Below are 14,498 nucleotides of genomic sequence, written 5' to 3'. Positions count from 1 at the left end.
TCCAAACGTTCCGACCGAATTGAAGTTGCTCATTTCTTATATTTCTTAAGCTTTTTCTCCCGGCTCCCCTCCTCCCCCTCCAGCAGCGCATCTTGCTAGCTCCCCAACATTACCTACCCGAGCTTTAACTATGCCTGGACCCGTTCTGACAGAAAGGGAGGCTGGAAGCCAGAGGCTCTGACACACAGCAGCTGTAATAATGAGAACAGATCGGATGGATTTGAGCGATGTTCTCCATCCAACCTGTAGAAAACAGTTTCATTTGGCGGTTTCTCATCCGTCTGTTCCTCCAAGCTGTTTCATGATGCAGTATGTCTGCAAGCAGACATCTTTGTTTATGTATTATTCAAGTGTCTGAAATGCAGCGAAAACCACTTGTTTATTTTCAGCAAAGATTCAGAGATCTGCAAAGTCGTGCACTTTGTGCGCTTTGTGAGCTTTGTGCGCTTTGTGCGCTTTGTGAGCTTTGTGCGCTTTGTGTGTCTTTTGGTTTGGGTAACTGTAGCAAACACTACCTCTCTCACTCAGCTGCTGAATTTCATCACTGTAAATCAGTAAACAAGAAGCTTCATAATCACAAAAACAAGAAGAAATCCCTGCAAAAGAGAGAGTTTTAGTTTCAGGTATGGAGTAGTTTTCAGGTCGACAGATGGCATCGGGGCAATCAAACCACTGAATTAGGGGACTGAGGGTATGCCAAAGGAGGGCATGGCTATAAGCGGTTACATAAAACATGCTATGCGGTTGCATAATCTAATCATAATCAGAGGCTAGTCCAGATATAGATGGCCCAGTTTCCTCCTTGTTCATTGCAGCATGTGAGTGGCACAGTGTCCTAAGAATTCAGGTTCACCCGAGGCAACCCTGGCAAGGCTTTGATTCTTGATCTGCAGCCATCATAACAGTACTTGCAAGTCCTTCCCCACTGAGGCCCAGTTAATGCTGCATGTTTCTGCAGAAAGAATGTGAATGAAGCTTTAAAATCGGTTTGATAATCTGTTTTCTGAAAGTCTTTTTCATGTCACTACACAGGATAAACAGTATGATATGACGTCTTTCAGCCACACCATGTACGTAAAACTGTGAGAAGACACAATAAACAGCATCCAGGTCCACGTTCAGTCATATTCTTCACTGTTATCGAACTCCAGTGATGAATCTGGTGAATCGTGACCACTGAGCCATTCAGACGATCAGCAGCTGTATGTGTTGGTTTGTAAGAGAAGCTGCACACGTTGAAGGAAGGATTATTTTGTAGTGAATGTGCAGCTCAGATGCAACGTCTGTGAGCCCAGACAATCAGACTACATTACTGTGTCATGATTTAGCCACAGTAGTTAATGGTGTTGGCAAACAGCAGCAAGACAAATCCGAAGCAATCTAATGATGCAGGACGAAAAGGGATTCTGTTGGTTGTAATTAAGTGGAAGGGCTTTTGCCAACAAATGTTTAGGAATTAAAAAGGATGAAAAAGAACATCTAAAAGGCAAGTTTGCTTGTTTAACACCATTCTACAGCAGCGTGCTTCACAGAGCTTTCCAGAAGGACATAAACATTAATAAGAAGGGTCGTTTAAAATGCAAAACAAAAGAGACAATAAATAAAATAGACGGAGACGGTATTAAGCTTAAAATAAACCAGCCAGGTTTGGAATTTTAATGAAAATAATTAAATGCAGCAGAGAACCCGGCCGTTTCCTCAGTAGAAGTTGCTACTGTACTAATAGAAAATATCTAATAAAGTAACCGGTAAGAACATCAGTTAGTTATTTCCATGTCATGATTAACTCCTTAAGACAGTACATGCCTCCAGCCTAACTTTTATCAGGGCGAGAGCCAGTTAGATATGATATCCTCCCAGAATGTGCCTTAATTTTCCTAACAGTCCCCACAAAGCTTCATTCTGTAGACCTAAAAAGCACCAAGCAGGCCAGAAATCTGGAAGACTGTGACACCATGTGAAAAACACATCAAGGGAATCATAAAGTCAGGTTACTGTTGCACACTCAAACACAACAGGAAACCAGAAATTTTATTTCTGAAACATAGAAACAACAGGTACACGAGCACGTAGCTGTGCACTTTTAATTATTTTTATTATTTTATATATATTATATGATTTTATTGGGATTTTGTGATTTGTATTTTCTTTTTTGCTTTTTTTCTGTAATGCTTTTAATGTTTCACGTGAAGCACATTGAATTGCCTTGTGCATGAAAGGTGCTGTATAAATAAACTTGCCTTGCCTACTGAACACAGCCTCAAGGACCCAGACGCTGCCTAAGGTGCTTGAGTGACTTTGCTCAGTTTTTCACATGAAAAACATCATCAAAATCCATCTAAGTGCATTTATTGTTTATCAGAAATGACTGAATAGGTTATCCAATCAAACACACTTTAAGAATGAACAATTAGATGACTTAAACACGGCTTAGGTTAAATGTTTCCAGTCCCAGATTACTTTCACCTCAGTTAAGGACAAAATATGTGGTGTGGCTGATTTTGGGCGTCTGTAGCTCAACAGGAAGAGCGGTTGTCTTTCAGCTGGAAAAGTTGGGAGATCGATAACAGGCTTCCCATGACTATGTGCCAAAGTGTCCTTGGACAAGGCACTGAAACCAGAGTAGCCCCCCTGATGTGCTTCTTAGGGTATGAGTGTGTATATAAGTCGCTTTGGATAAGAGTGTCTGCTAAATGATAGAATATGACAGCAGGACTTGGAAAAACCAGTCCAGGCTTTTGGCTTCATTACTGTTTTACAGGTCTTCCTCAAAAATCAATAAGACACCTGCAGCTAATCCTGAACTCTGCTGCTTGAGTCCCCACTCAGCCAGGAAAGCGGACCTTATTAGTGCCGTTCTTAGGTCTTTACACTGGCTGTCAGAGGATGGACTTTAAAGTTCTGTTGGTGGTCTATAAAATTCTGAATAGTTAGACTAAATACATCAGAGAGCTCCTGATCCAGTGTGAACCTACCAGACCCCTCAGCTCACCTGGATCCGGTCTTTTATTGCCTCTGGAAGCTGCATTCAGCTTCTATGCTCCGCATGTCTGGAAGAAACTCCCAGAAAGCCTCAGATTAGCTGGAGGTTACAGATCCTCCTGTTCTCTGCTGCATTTAATTATTTTCATTAAAATTCCAAACCTGGCTGGTTTATTTTAAGCTTAATACCGTCTCCGTCTATTTTATTTATTGTCTCTTTTGTTTTGCATTTTAAACGACCCTTCTTATTAATGTTTATGTCCTTCTGGAAAGCTCTGTGAAGCACGCTGCTGTAGAATGGTGTTAAACAAGCAAACTTGCCTTTTAGATGTTCTTTTTCATCCTTTTTAATTCCTAAACATTTGTTGGGAAAAGCCCTTCCACTTAATTACAACCAACAGAATCCCTTTTCGTCCTGCATCATTAGATTGCTTCGGATTTGTCTTGCTGCTGTTTGCCAACACCATTAACTACTGTGGCTAAATCATGACACAGTAATGTAGTCTGATTGTCTGGGCTCACAGACGTTGCATCTGAGCTGCACATTCACTACAAAATAATCCTTCCTTCAACGTGTGCAGCTTCTCTTACAAACCAACACATACAGCTGCTGATCGTCTGAATGGCTCAGTGGTCACGATTCACCAGATTCATCACTGGAGTTTGATAACAGTGAAGAATATGACTGAACGTGGACCTGGATGCTGTTTATTGTGTCTTCTCACAGTTTTACGTACATGGTGTGACTGAAAGACGTCATATCATACTGTTTATCCTGTGTAGTGACATGAAAAAGACTTTCAGAAAACAGATTATCAAACCGATTTTAAAGCTTCATTCACATTCTTTCTGCAGAAACATGCAGCATTAACTGGGCCTCAGTGGGGAAGGACTTGCAAGTACTGTTATGATGGCTGCAGATCAAGAATCAAAGCCTTGCCAGGGTTGCCTCGGGTGAACCTGAATTCTTAGGACACTGTGCCACTCACATGCTGCAATGAACAAGGAGGAAACTGGGCCATCTATATCTGGACTAGCCTCTGATTATGATTAGATTATGCAACCGCATAGCATGTTTTATGTAACCGCTTATAGCCATGCCCTCCTTTGGCATACCCTCAGTCCCCTAATTCAGTGGTTTGATTGCCCCGATGCCATCTGTCGACCTGAAAACTACTCCATACCTGAAACTAAAACTCTCTCTTTTGCAGGGATTTCTTCTTGTTTTTGTGATTATGAAGCTTCTTGTTTACTGATTTACAGTGATGAAATTCAGCAGCTGAGTGAGAGAGGTAGTGTTTGCTACAGTTACCCAAACCAAAAGACACACAAAGCGCACAAAGCTCACAAAGCGCACAAAGCGCACAAAGCTCACAAAGCGCACAAAGTGCACGACTTTGCAGATCTCTGAATCTTTGCTGAAAATAAACAAGTGGTTTTCGCTGCATTTCAGACACTTGAATAATACATAAACAAAGATGTCTGCTTGCAGACATACTGCATCATGAAACAGCTTGGAGGAACAGACGGATGAGAAACCGCCAAATGAAACTGTTTTCTACAGGTTGGATGGAGAACATCGCTCAAATCCATCCGATCTGTTCTCATTATTACAGCTGCTGTGTGTCAGAGCCTCTGGCTTCCAGCCTCCCTTTCTGTCAGAACGGGTCCAGGCATAGTTAAAGCTCGGGTAGGTAATGTTGGGGAGCTAGCAAGATGCGCTGCTGGAGGGGGAGGAGGGGAGCCGGGAGAAAAAGCTTAAGAAATATAAGAAATGAGCAACTTCAATTCGGTCTGAACGTTTGGATTGGTCAGTTTTTACAGATTTACAGTAAACTGAGGGGTCTAACTAGATTTCTTATTGTTCATGATTACGAAATGTACAGACTACTATCAGGACGAGGAACCACTTCACCCAGAGTAAAAAAAAATCTCTCTGAGCATAAATACAACAAGGTGTTGGAAACATTCTTAGAGATTTTCTCCATGTTGACATGAAGCATCACAGTTTCTGCACATCATGATGAGAATCTGCCGTTCCACCACATCCCAAAGCTGCTCTGCTGGACTGAGATCTGGTGACTGTGGAGGCCGTTGGAGGACAGTGAACTCATCGTCATGGTGGAGATGATGTGAGCTTTGTGACATGGTGCATCATCCTGCTGGAAGTTTCCATCAGAAGATGCTACACTGTGGTGATAAAGGGATGGACATGGTCTGCAGCAGGACTCAGGTAGGCTGTGGAGGTTAAATGATGCTCACATGAATGAGCCCAAAGTGTACCAAGAAAACATCCCCCGCACCATTACACCAGCAGCAGGATGGATGCTTCTGCCAAATCCTACCATGTTAATGAGGAGCTGAAATGGAGACTCATCAGACTGTCAGTGTTTCTCCATCTTCTATTGTCCAGTTCTGGTGAGTCGGTGTGCCTGATGAAGTGACAGGTGAGTGTATTTGTACACATACGTACATGAACTAACCAGCTGCAACAAACAGGGATTATTAATTATATTTAATCAGATGGATTAACCTTGGGAGCTGCACAGTAGCATGGTGGTTAGCATTGTGGCCTCACAGCAAGATGGTTGCTGGTTCAATCCTCGGCGAGGCTTGATTAGTGGCCTCACTGTGGGGAATTTGCATGTTCTCCCTGTGTATGCGTGGGTTCTCTCTGGGTACTCCAGCTTCCTCCCACCATACAAAGACATGGATGTGAGGTTAACTGGTTATTGGTTAATTGGCGAGCTATCTTGGCTGTACTCTGCCTTTCGCCCAAAGACTGCTGGGATAGGCTCCAGCTCCCCTGCGACCCTTCCTCAGACAGGTTAGAATAATGAATGAATGGATCAACCTTGTTTTCTTTTGGGGCCGTCTCTAACTGATGATGGATCAGAGCAGCTGAACAAATATAAAAGACATCATAAATCTGTCTCACATGAACTGATGCTCGCCTCATCTTTCTTCCTGTCACACCAGCCTTAAGTAGAAACAGAGGTGAAATGTCAACTCAGTCCTGCTTGGAAACAGAGTATAGCTACCTGCTTGCAGCCTGTAGCTAAACCAGCATCTAAAAGACAGTTTAAGTGATGATTGTAGGACATTTCCAGATACTAGCTACCTTGCAATACAGTCCAGCTCCAAACAGTCTGAAAAAAACTTTATTTAGGTGACAATGCAGGAAATACAAAGTTACCTCTGAAGACTCTAAAAAGCTACTTTAGGCCAAATCGTTAACAGCACAACATTCAGGACTCACTTTCTTTCCTGGCTGCAGTCCTGGGCGAATGGCTTAGAGCATTATGGGGTGTTTCACTCTGGGATAAGCCCCTTCAGCCAACTGTTCAAAGCCATGTTTGCATGGTTTGCCTCTCTGGAAGGTGCCTCTCAACTAGCTCCCATTTTATTTTTGGATCTAAAAGAATTTGCTCCAATCTGAAGAAAATCCTTTTGATCCTGGGTGTGAAACAACACTGGGATTATTATAGACTGTACAGACGCATAAGGATCACATACTTGTTGACTGTCAAAGCAAAAAAAGGAAGCTCAATGAGATGATAATAACTGCATTTAGAGCTTTCAGTGTGGTGGAGGAGGCGGTGGGAGTAAATGTAACGAGGCATCTCAGCTGAGCAGCAGCTAAACACGGTCAAACTGCACAAAACAGAATCATCAAGGCTCCTTCACAGCTGATTTAGAAGTGAAATAAACAAAGAAACTTGCAGAATACCAATTTTAGTTGTCCCGAGTTGTCTTTGTTGTATTCTGTATTTCATTATGGACCAAAAGTCTGACTTAGAGACGAGCCAGTCAGCACCTGGGTATTCTCTTCGTATCGAGGCTTTTGTATGCATTAGAACAGTGCTTTTCAACCAAGGCACACTTTTTTTCACTGACAACTCACAAGGCACACCACAAACAAAATTTTTTTTTGTTTTTTGTTTTTTAAAAAAAAAGCCCATATTAATATAGTCTTTTTGTCAAAGTGTCTTGAAGAGAAATAAGATAAACACAAGAAAAAGGAATTTTATAATCTTTCACCTGGTCTCTTTGGATGAACACAGAGCTGTTTTTTTAGACCAATCAGGTGAATAAGGATAATTTCTCAAGACACACCTGATGATCACTCATGGCACACTAGTGTGCCACGGCACAGTGGTTGAAAACACTGCATTGAAAAACATGCAAAACGTCGCCTGAAATATGTGTTTTGTGTTGGAACATACTTCACTAAAACGTCTTTCCAGCTCTACAAATGCACCACATCCGAGATGCAGGAGGACTGGAAGCTGCTTCTGAACAAGTTTCCTAACTATTTCCTAGACTTTTTTTTAACATTTTCAACTCTCTCCCACCAAAGAAAGCAGTAACACTTTGGGACGATGTTCTCCCAGAAGGGAGACATGTTTGGGACTAATCTGGCCTACTTGTGGCACCTATGGTTCAGCTGCAACACTGGCAAGTTTTGTGTGGAACACAATGTTTAAATAATGAGGACACAGATAACCTCAAGTTCCTCCTGGGCCACATGGATTAAGTTTGGTAGCTAAACTCATAAACAGTCACCGGTGTGGAGCTTGCTACTTATTCCACTGGAAGCAACAACTTTAATCTGCAAAAGCAAGAAAAAAAAAAAACTGACCAGACCAGTTTTGTTCTGGTGAGTTCATACCCCTATAAGAAGCTTTGTCTGCGCCTTGGTGGGAATTACTGCGTGATGCGTAATGAACAAATGTCCTGTTTATTTCATATTTAAAGAGAAAATCCATCAGTGGTATGGTGGGTTTTTGCAACCAACAGTGTCTGCGTCCCCAAATGTCACATGTTGCGTACATTTTTGTGCTTTCTCACCACCTCGATCAGCTGTTCAGTAAAACTACCAGTTCTGTTACAGTGGCTGGAGGGAGGTGGACCCAAATGCAGGAGTCGGGGCGCCAGTCTACAGAACTCAGGTTTATTCGCAGGGCAGAGCAACAAAATGACACTTAACAGAATGACAATGAACCAACCAACACAACTGAAACCGAGGGGTATAAATACACAGAAAAACCAAACAAGAAACAGGTGAAGCAAATTAACTAAGTGAACGCAGGTGAACTCAATGACCAGGAAATCAATAAAGCTAAACAAACAAACAAGGGAACCAAACAGGAAATACTACCAAAATAAAACAGGAACCCAGAACCAAGGAAAAAGCAAACCACCACATCATAACAGTACCACATCATAACAGTACCCCCCCCTCAAGGGCCAGCCACCGGATGGCCCCAAAAACGTCCAGAGTCCCGAGACGGGCGGGAGGAGGGGGCCCGGAGGAGGGACCAGGGGAAAAAACAAAGTCCAGGGGCACAGGGCCGGGGAAAGAGTCCAAAGGGCCTAGCTCTGGAGGGCGGCCGGGAGGCCGAGACGACGAAGGCAGGCCAGGCTCTGGAGGACGGCCGGGAGGCCGAGACGACGAAGGCAGGCCAGGTTCCGGAGGACGGCCGGGAGGCCGAGACGACGAAGGCAGGCCAGGCTCCGGAGGACGGCCGGGAGGCCGAGACGACGAAGGCAGGCCAGGCTCCGGAGGACGGCCGGGAGGCCGAGACGACGAAGGCAGGCCAGGCTCCGGAGGACGGCCGGGAGGCCGAGACGACGGGGGCAGCCTCGGCTCTGGATCCCTCACGTTGGACACCGGAGGCGGAGGAGAAGGAGCGACCTCCTCGCCGGACACCGGAGACGGAGGAGAAGGAGCGACCTCCTCGCCGGACACCGGAGACGGAGGAGAAGGAGCGACCTCCTCGCCGGACACCGGAGACGGAGGAGAAGGAGCGACCTCCTCGCCGGACACCGGAGACGGAGGAGAAGGAGCGACCTCCTCGCCGGACACCGGAGACGGAGGAGAAGGAGAGACCTCCTCGCCGGACACCGGAGACGGAGGAGAAGGAGAGACCTCCTCGCCGGACACCGGAGACGGAGGAGAAGGAGAGACCTCCTCGCCGGACACCGGAGACGGAGGAGAAGGAGAGACCTCCTCGCCGGACACCGGAGACGGAGGAGAAGGAGAGACCTCCTCGCCGGACACCGGAGACAGAGGAGAAGGAGCGACCTCCTCGCCGGACACTGGGGCTGGCGCTGGGGCCGGTGGAGGAGAATCCCAACCTGGGACCCCCTCGGGAACTCGGGACAGAGGAGGAGTGTCCCAACCTGGGACCCCCTCGGGAACTCGGGACAGAGGAGGAGCGTCCCAACCTGGGACCCCCTCGGGAACTCGGGACAGAGGGGGAGCGTCCCGTCCTGGGACCCCCTCGGGAACATGGGTCAAGGGAGGAGCGTCCCGTCCTGGGACCCCCTCGGGAACATGGAGCAAGGGAGGAGCGTCCCGTCCTGGGACCCCCTCGGGAACATGGAGCAAGGGAGGAGCGTCCCGTCCTGGGACCCCCTCGGGAACATGGGGCAAGGGAGGAGCGTCCCGTCCTGGGACCCCCTCGGGAACATGGAGCAGGGGAGGAGCGTCCCGTCCTGGGACCCCCTCGGGAACATGGAGCAGGGGAGGAGCGTCCCGTCCTGGGACCCCCTCGGGAACATGGAGCAGGGGAGGAGCGTCCCGTCCTGGGACCCCCTCGGGAACATGGAGCAGGGGAGGAGCGTCCCGTCCTGGGACCCCCTCGGGAACATGGAGCAGGGGAGGAGCGTCCCGTCCTGGGACCCCCTCGGGAACATGGAGCAAGGAAGGTGGACGAGCTCTGGGCGCTGGCGTGGGAGCCTGCAGCGCCGGACGGGCTCTGGGCGCCGGACGGGTTCTGGGCGCTGGCGTGGGAGCCTGCAGCGCCGGAGACGTGGACCTGGGCGCTGGCGTGGGAGCCTGCAGCGCCGGAGACGTGGACCTGGGCGCTGGCGTGGGAGCCTGCAGCGCCGGAGACGTGGACCTGGGCGCTGGCGTGGGAGCCTGCAGCGCCGGAGACGTGGACCTGGGCGCTGGCGTGGGAGCCTGCAGCGCCGGAGACGTGGACCTGGGCGCTGGCGTGGGAGCCTGCAGCGCCGGAGACGTGGACCTGGGCGCTGGCGTGGGAGCCTGCAGCCCCGGAGACGTGGACCTGGGCTCTGGCGTGGGAGCCTGCAGCGCCGGAGACGTGGACCTGGGCGCTGGCGTGGGAGCCTGCAGCGCCGGAGACGTGGACCTGGGCGCTGGCGTGGGAGCCTGCAGCGCCGGAGACGTGGACCTGGGCGCTGGCGTGGGAGCCTGCAGCCCCGGAGACGTGGACCTGGGCGCTGGCGTGGGAGCCTGCAGCCCCGGAGACGTGGACCCGGGCGCTGGCGTGGGAGCCTGCAGCGCCGGAGACGTGGACCCGGGCGCCGGCGTGGGAGCCTGCAGCGCCGGACGGGTTCCGGGCGCCGGCGTGGGAGCCCGCAGCGCCGGAGACGTGGGTCTGGGCTGGGACGCGGGCGGCGTAGACCGTGGACCAGGCGGGGATACTGGATACGTGGACCGTGGAGCTGGTGGCTTGATAGCCAATCTGGTTCCCCAGAACCGCGACTGGACCTCAGTGTCGACTGGTTCCGGTTCTTCGTCCAGCCCCAGCAGCATTCCCACCAGTTCGTCACTCGTCATGCTCACTGGGGGTTTTTGCTTACGGCGCCTGGAGTGTCTCTTTCGTCGCGAGGTCCAGAGAGGGTCTGGGTCCAGAGGCTCGTAGGTCGGGAGGTGTTTGGCTGCCTCCCGACGAAGAAATTCAAAGAGAGTGATCATCTCCGCTGGGTCCTCGTTTGGTTGGTTCATTCTGTTACAGTGGCTGGAGGGAGGTGGACCCAAATGCAGGAGTCGGGGCGCCAGTCTACAGAACTCAGGTTTATTCGCAGGGCAGAGCAACAAAATGACACTTAACAGAATGACAATGAACCAACCAACACAACTGAAACCGAGGGGTATAAATACACAGAAAAACCAAACAAGAAACAGGTGAAGCAAATTAACTAAGTGAACGCAGGTGAACTCAATGACCAGGAAATCAATAAAGCTAAACAAACAAACAAGGGAACCAAACAGGAAATACTACCAAAATAAAACAGGAACCCAGAACCAAGGAAAAAGCAAACCACCACATCATAACAGTACCACATCATAACAAGTTCGGCTTTGAATCAGCAGAAATCGGCGACAACTGTCCGCTTTGTGCTTTTTAGGCTTTAGCCACGTCTACCTCAAATGTCCGACCAATCACACAATACTTCTCTGAGCCCCAGGAGAGGAAAGTTCTGCTCAGCTGATGAATTAAGAATAAGTCCCAAGATGTCCCTAACCATCATTTTGTTATTGCAGCCTCAAGAACAAGAAGTAAGTTTTCACTTCTCATGGAGGATGTAACAGGCTTAAGTCAAGGTAAAATATGGGCCAAACATAACTGGACCATATTTGGGGCCAAACTTACTTTTTGTTTTTGGGGTCATTGTGGATTCCTTTTGGATGAGCGCATGCCATAACTTCCATAACAGAATCATGTCTGTTTTAATGCTTTGTTGCCAAACACCTGAAGATCATGGTGTCTAACTTTTACTGTATCTTACTTGCGTACTGAGCTGCTACTCTTGTACTCCCCTTCCCGGACCCAACGGTCAGCAGATCAAGTGTTCCTGGAGGTCCCGAGAATGCGGAGGAAGCTCAAAGGGGACAGGGCCTTTTCTGTGGCGGGACCAGGAACTCTTTGCCACTACAGGTCAGACCGGCTTCATCATGTCCAGTTTTAAATCCCTTCTTAAGAGCCACCTATTTTCACTGGCATTTTGCCCAGAATGAGTTTGCTTTTATTGCTTTCATTGTTTATTGTTTATATTTGTTTCATTGTTTTATATTTTATGGTTTTAATTTTTATGTTTTATTGTTTTATGTTTTATGGTTTTTATGTTTTAATATGTTAATTATGTTGTGTTTAGCACTTTGTTCAGGAGTAGCTGTCAGAAAATGCTTTATAAATAAAGTTGGCTTGGCTACTGGACATCTGAATATTTTAATGAAACAGTGTACTGTAGGAAACTTTATATTGGGAAAGGTTTTTTTTCCATCCATCCATCCATCTTCTGCCGCTTATCCGGGGTCGGGTCGCGGGGGCAGCAGCCTAAGCAGGGAAGCCCAGACTTCCCTCTCCCCAGCCACATTTGCCAACTCTGCGGGGGGGATCCCGAGGCGTTCCCAGGCCAGCCGAGAGATGTAATCCCTCCAGCGTGTCCTGGGTCTTCCCCGGGGTCTCCTCCCAGAGGGACGTGCCTGGAACACCTCACCAGGGAGGTCCAGGAGGCATCCTGACCAGATGCCCGAGCCACCTCAACTGGTTCCTCTCGATGCGAAGGAGCAGCGGCTCTACTCTGAGCCCCTCCCGGATGACCGAGCTCCTCACCCTATCTCTAAGGGAGAGCCCGGCCACCCTGCGGAGGAAACTCATTTCAGCCGCCTGTATACGAGATCTCGCTCTTTCGGTCACGACCCACAGCTCATGACCATAGGTGAGGGTAGGAACGTAGATCGACTGATAAATCGAGAGCTTCGCCTTCTGGCTCAGCTCCTTCTTCACCACGACAGACCGGCGCAGAGCCCGCATTACTGCAGACGCCGCACCGATCCGTCTGTCGATCTCGCGCTCCATCCTTCCCTCACTCGTGAACAAGACCCCGAGATATTTAAACTCCTCCACTTGAGGCAGGACCTCACTCCCAACCCGGAGAGGGCAATCCACCCTATTCCGGCTGAGGACCATGGTCTCAGATTTTGAGGTGCTGATTCGCATCCCAGCCGCTTCACACTCGGCCGCGAATCGCTCAAGCGAGAGCTGGAGATCACGACCAGATGAAGCCAACAGGACCACGTCATCCGCAAAAAGCAGGGACCCAATCCTGAGGCCACCAAGTCGGATCCCCTCAACCCCTCGGCTGCGCCTAGAAATTCTGTCCATATAAGTTATGAACAGAATCGGTGATAAAGGGCAGCCTTGGCGGAGTCCAACCCTCACCGGAAACGAATCCGACTTACTACCGGCAATGCGGACCAAGCTCTGACACCTGTCGTACAGGGACCGGACAGCTCGTACAAGGGGGTCCGGTACCCCATACTCCCGGAGTACCCCCCACAGGAGCCCCCGGGGGACACGGTCGAATGCCTTCTCCAGGTCCACAAAGCACATGTAGACTGGTTGGGCAAACTCCCATGCCCCCTCCAGGACCCCAGAGAGGGTATAGAGCTGGTCCACTGTTCCGCGACCAGGACGAAAACCACACTGCTCCTCCTCAATCCGGGATTCGACTATCCGGCGGACCCTCCTCTCCAGGACCCCTGAATAGACCTTACCAGGGAGGCTGAGGAGTGTGATTCCCCTGTAATTGGAACACACCCTCCGGTCCCCCTTCTTAAAAAGGGGGACCACCACCCCAGTCTGCCAATCCAGCGGTACTGCCCCCGATGTCCACGCGATGCTGCAGAGGCGTGTCAGCCAGGACAGCCCCACAGCATCCAGAGCCTTAAGGAACTCCGGGCGGATCTCATCCACCCCCGGGGCCTTGCCGCCAAGGAGCTTTTTGACCACCTCAGCGACTTCAGCCCCAGAGATAGGAGAGTCCACCCCTGAGTCCATCAGCTCTGCTCCCTCATGGGAAGCCGTGTTGGTAGGATTGAGGAGGTCTTCGAAGTATTCCCTCCACCGACCCACAACGTCCCGAGTTGAGGTCAGCAGCTCCCCATCTCCACTGTACACAGTATTGAGTTTTTTTTGTTTTTTTTTTTAATCTCAAAATGCTCCACAATGTGGAAGCAGTGAAAAGAAATGGCTGAACTCATTTATTTCCAAGAGACTCTCCTTCTCTGAGGTGCTCTTTATACCGAGTCATGTTATTGACCTCTTTCCAGTTAACCAAAGTAGTTGCAGCATGTTTCTTCAGATGTTTTTTTTAAAAAATCACCTCTTATTTGTCCAGACTTGTGTCATTCCCCTCCTTTTTAAGATGTCTTGTAGTCATTTCATTCAAAATGAGCTTATATTGTTCACAAATTAGTAAAAAGTCTCACCTTCAACCTTGGATGTTTTTCTTTTTTACTGTGAGTTCCACTGTGAATAAAATCCTGGTTTAGTTATCCCAGCATGTTTGGAGCAGGAGTTTTCCATATGTGCTATCATGTGGGACTTGGTTCTGTGTTTGGTATAGTTCATGTTAGTCCCCAGAATGGGTTTAGGGTCCAAAGCAATTTTTCTAATGAATTACCAGACAGTCCAATGAAGAACTCTAAAGGATTATCCTCCATCTGTTTTCAGCATTGTTGTCATTGTGGAAGCCCATCTAAGATACGCTTGGTGGAGACATTTCTGGAATTGTATACATACAAGCATGAGACAATGGAAGATCTACATAACTGGTAAAATTGGTGATCTGCTGAAGGAGCATCTACTGAAGGTTTGTACATTTTCACTGTTCAGCTTCCCAAAAAAGTTCACAAAAAGTTGTTTTTCTTTAGCAAATGTGTTGTGTTTGTTCTCAAAATATCTTTTCAATGTTAC

The sequence above is a fragment of the Telmatherina bonti genome (assembly GCF_933228915.1).
Source record: "Telmatherina bonti genome assembly, chromosome: 14".
Taxonomy (NCBI): Eukaryota; Metazoa; Chordata; class Actinopteri; order Atheriniformes; family Telmatherinidae; genus Telmatherina; species Telmatherina bonti.
The sequence above is the reverse complement of the archived record's forward strand: the minus strand, read 5'-3'. Positions refer to the sequence as shown.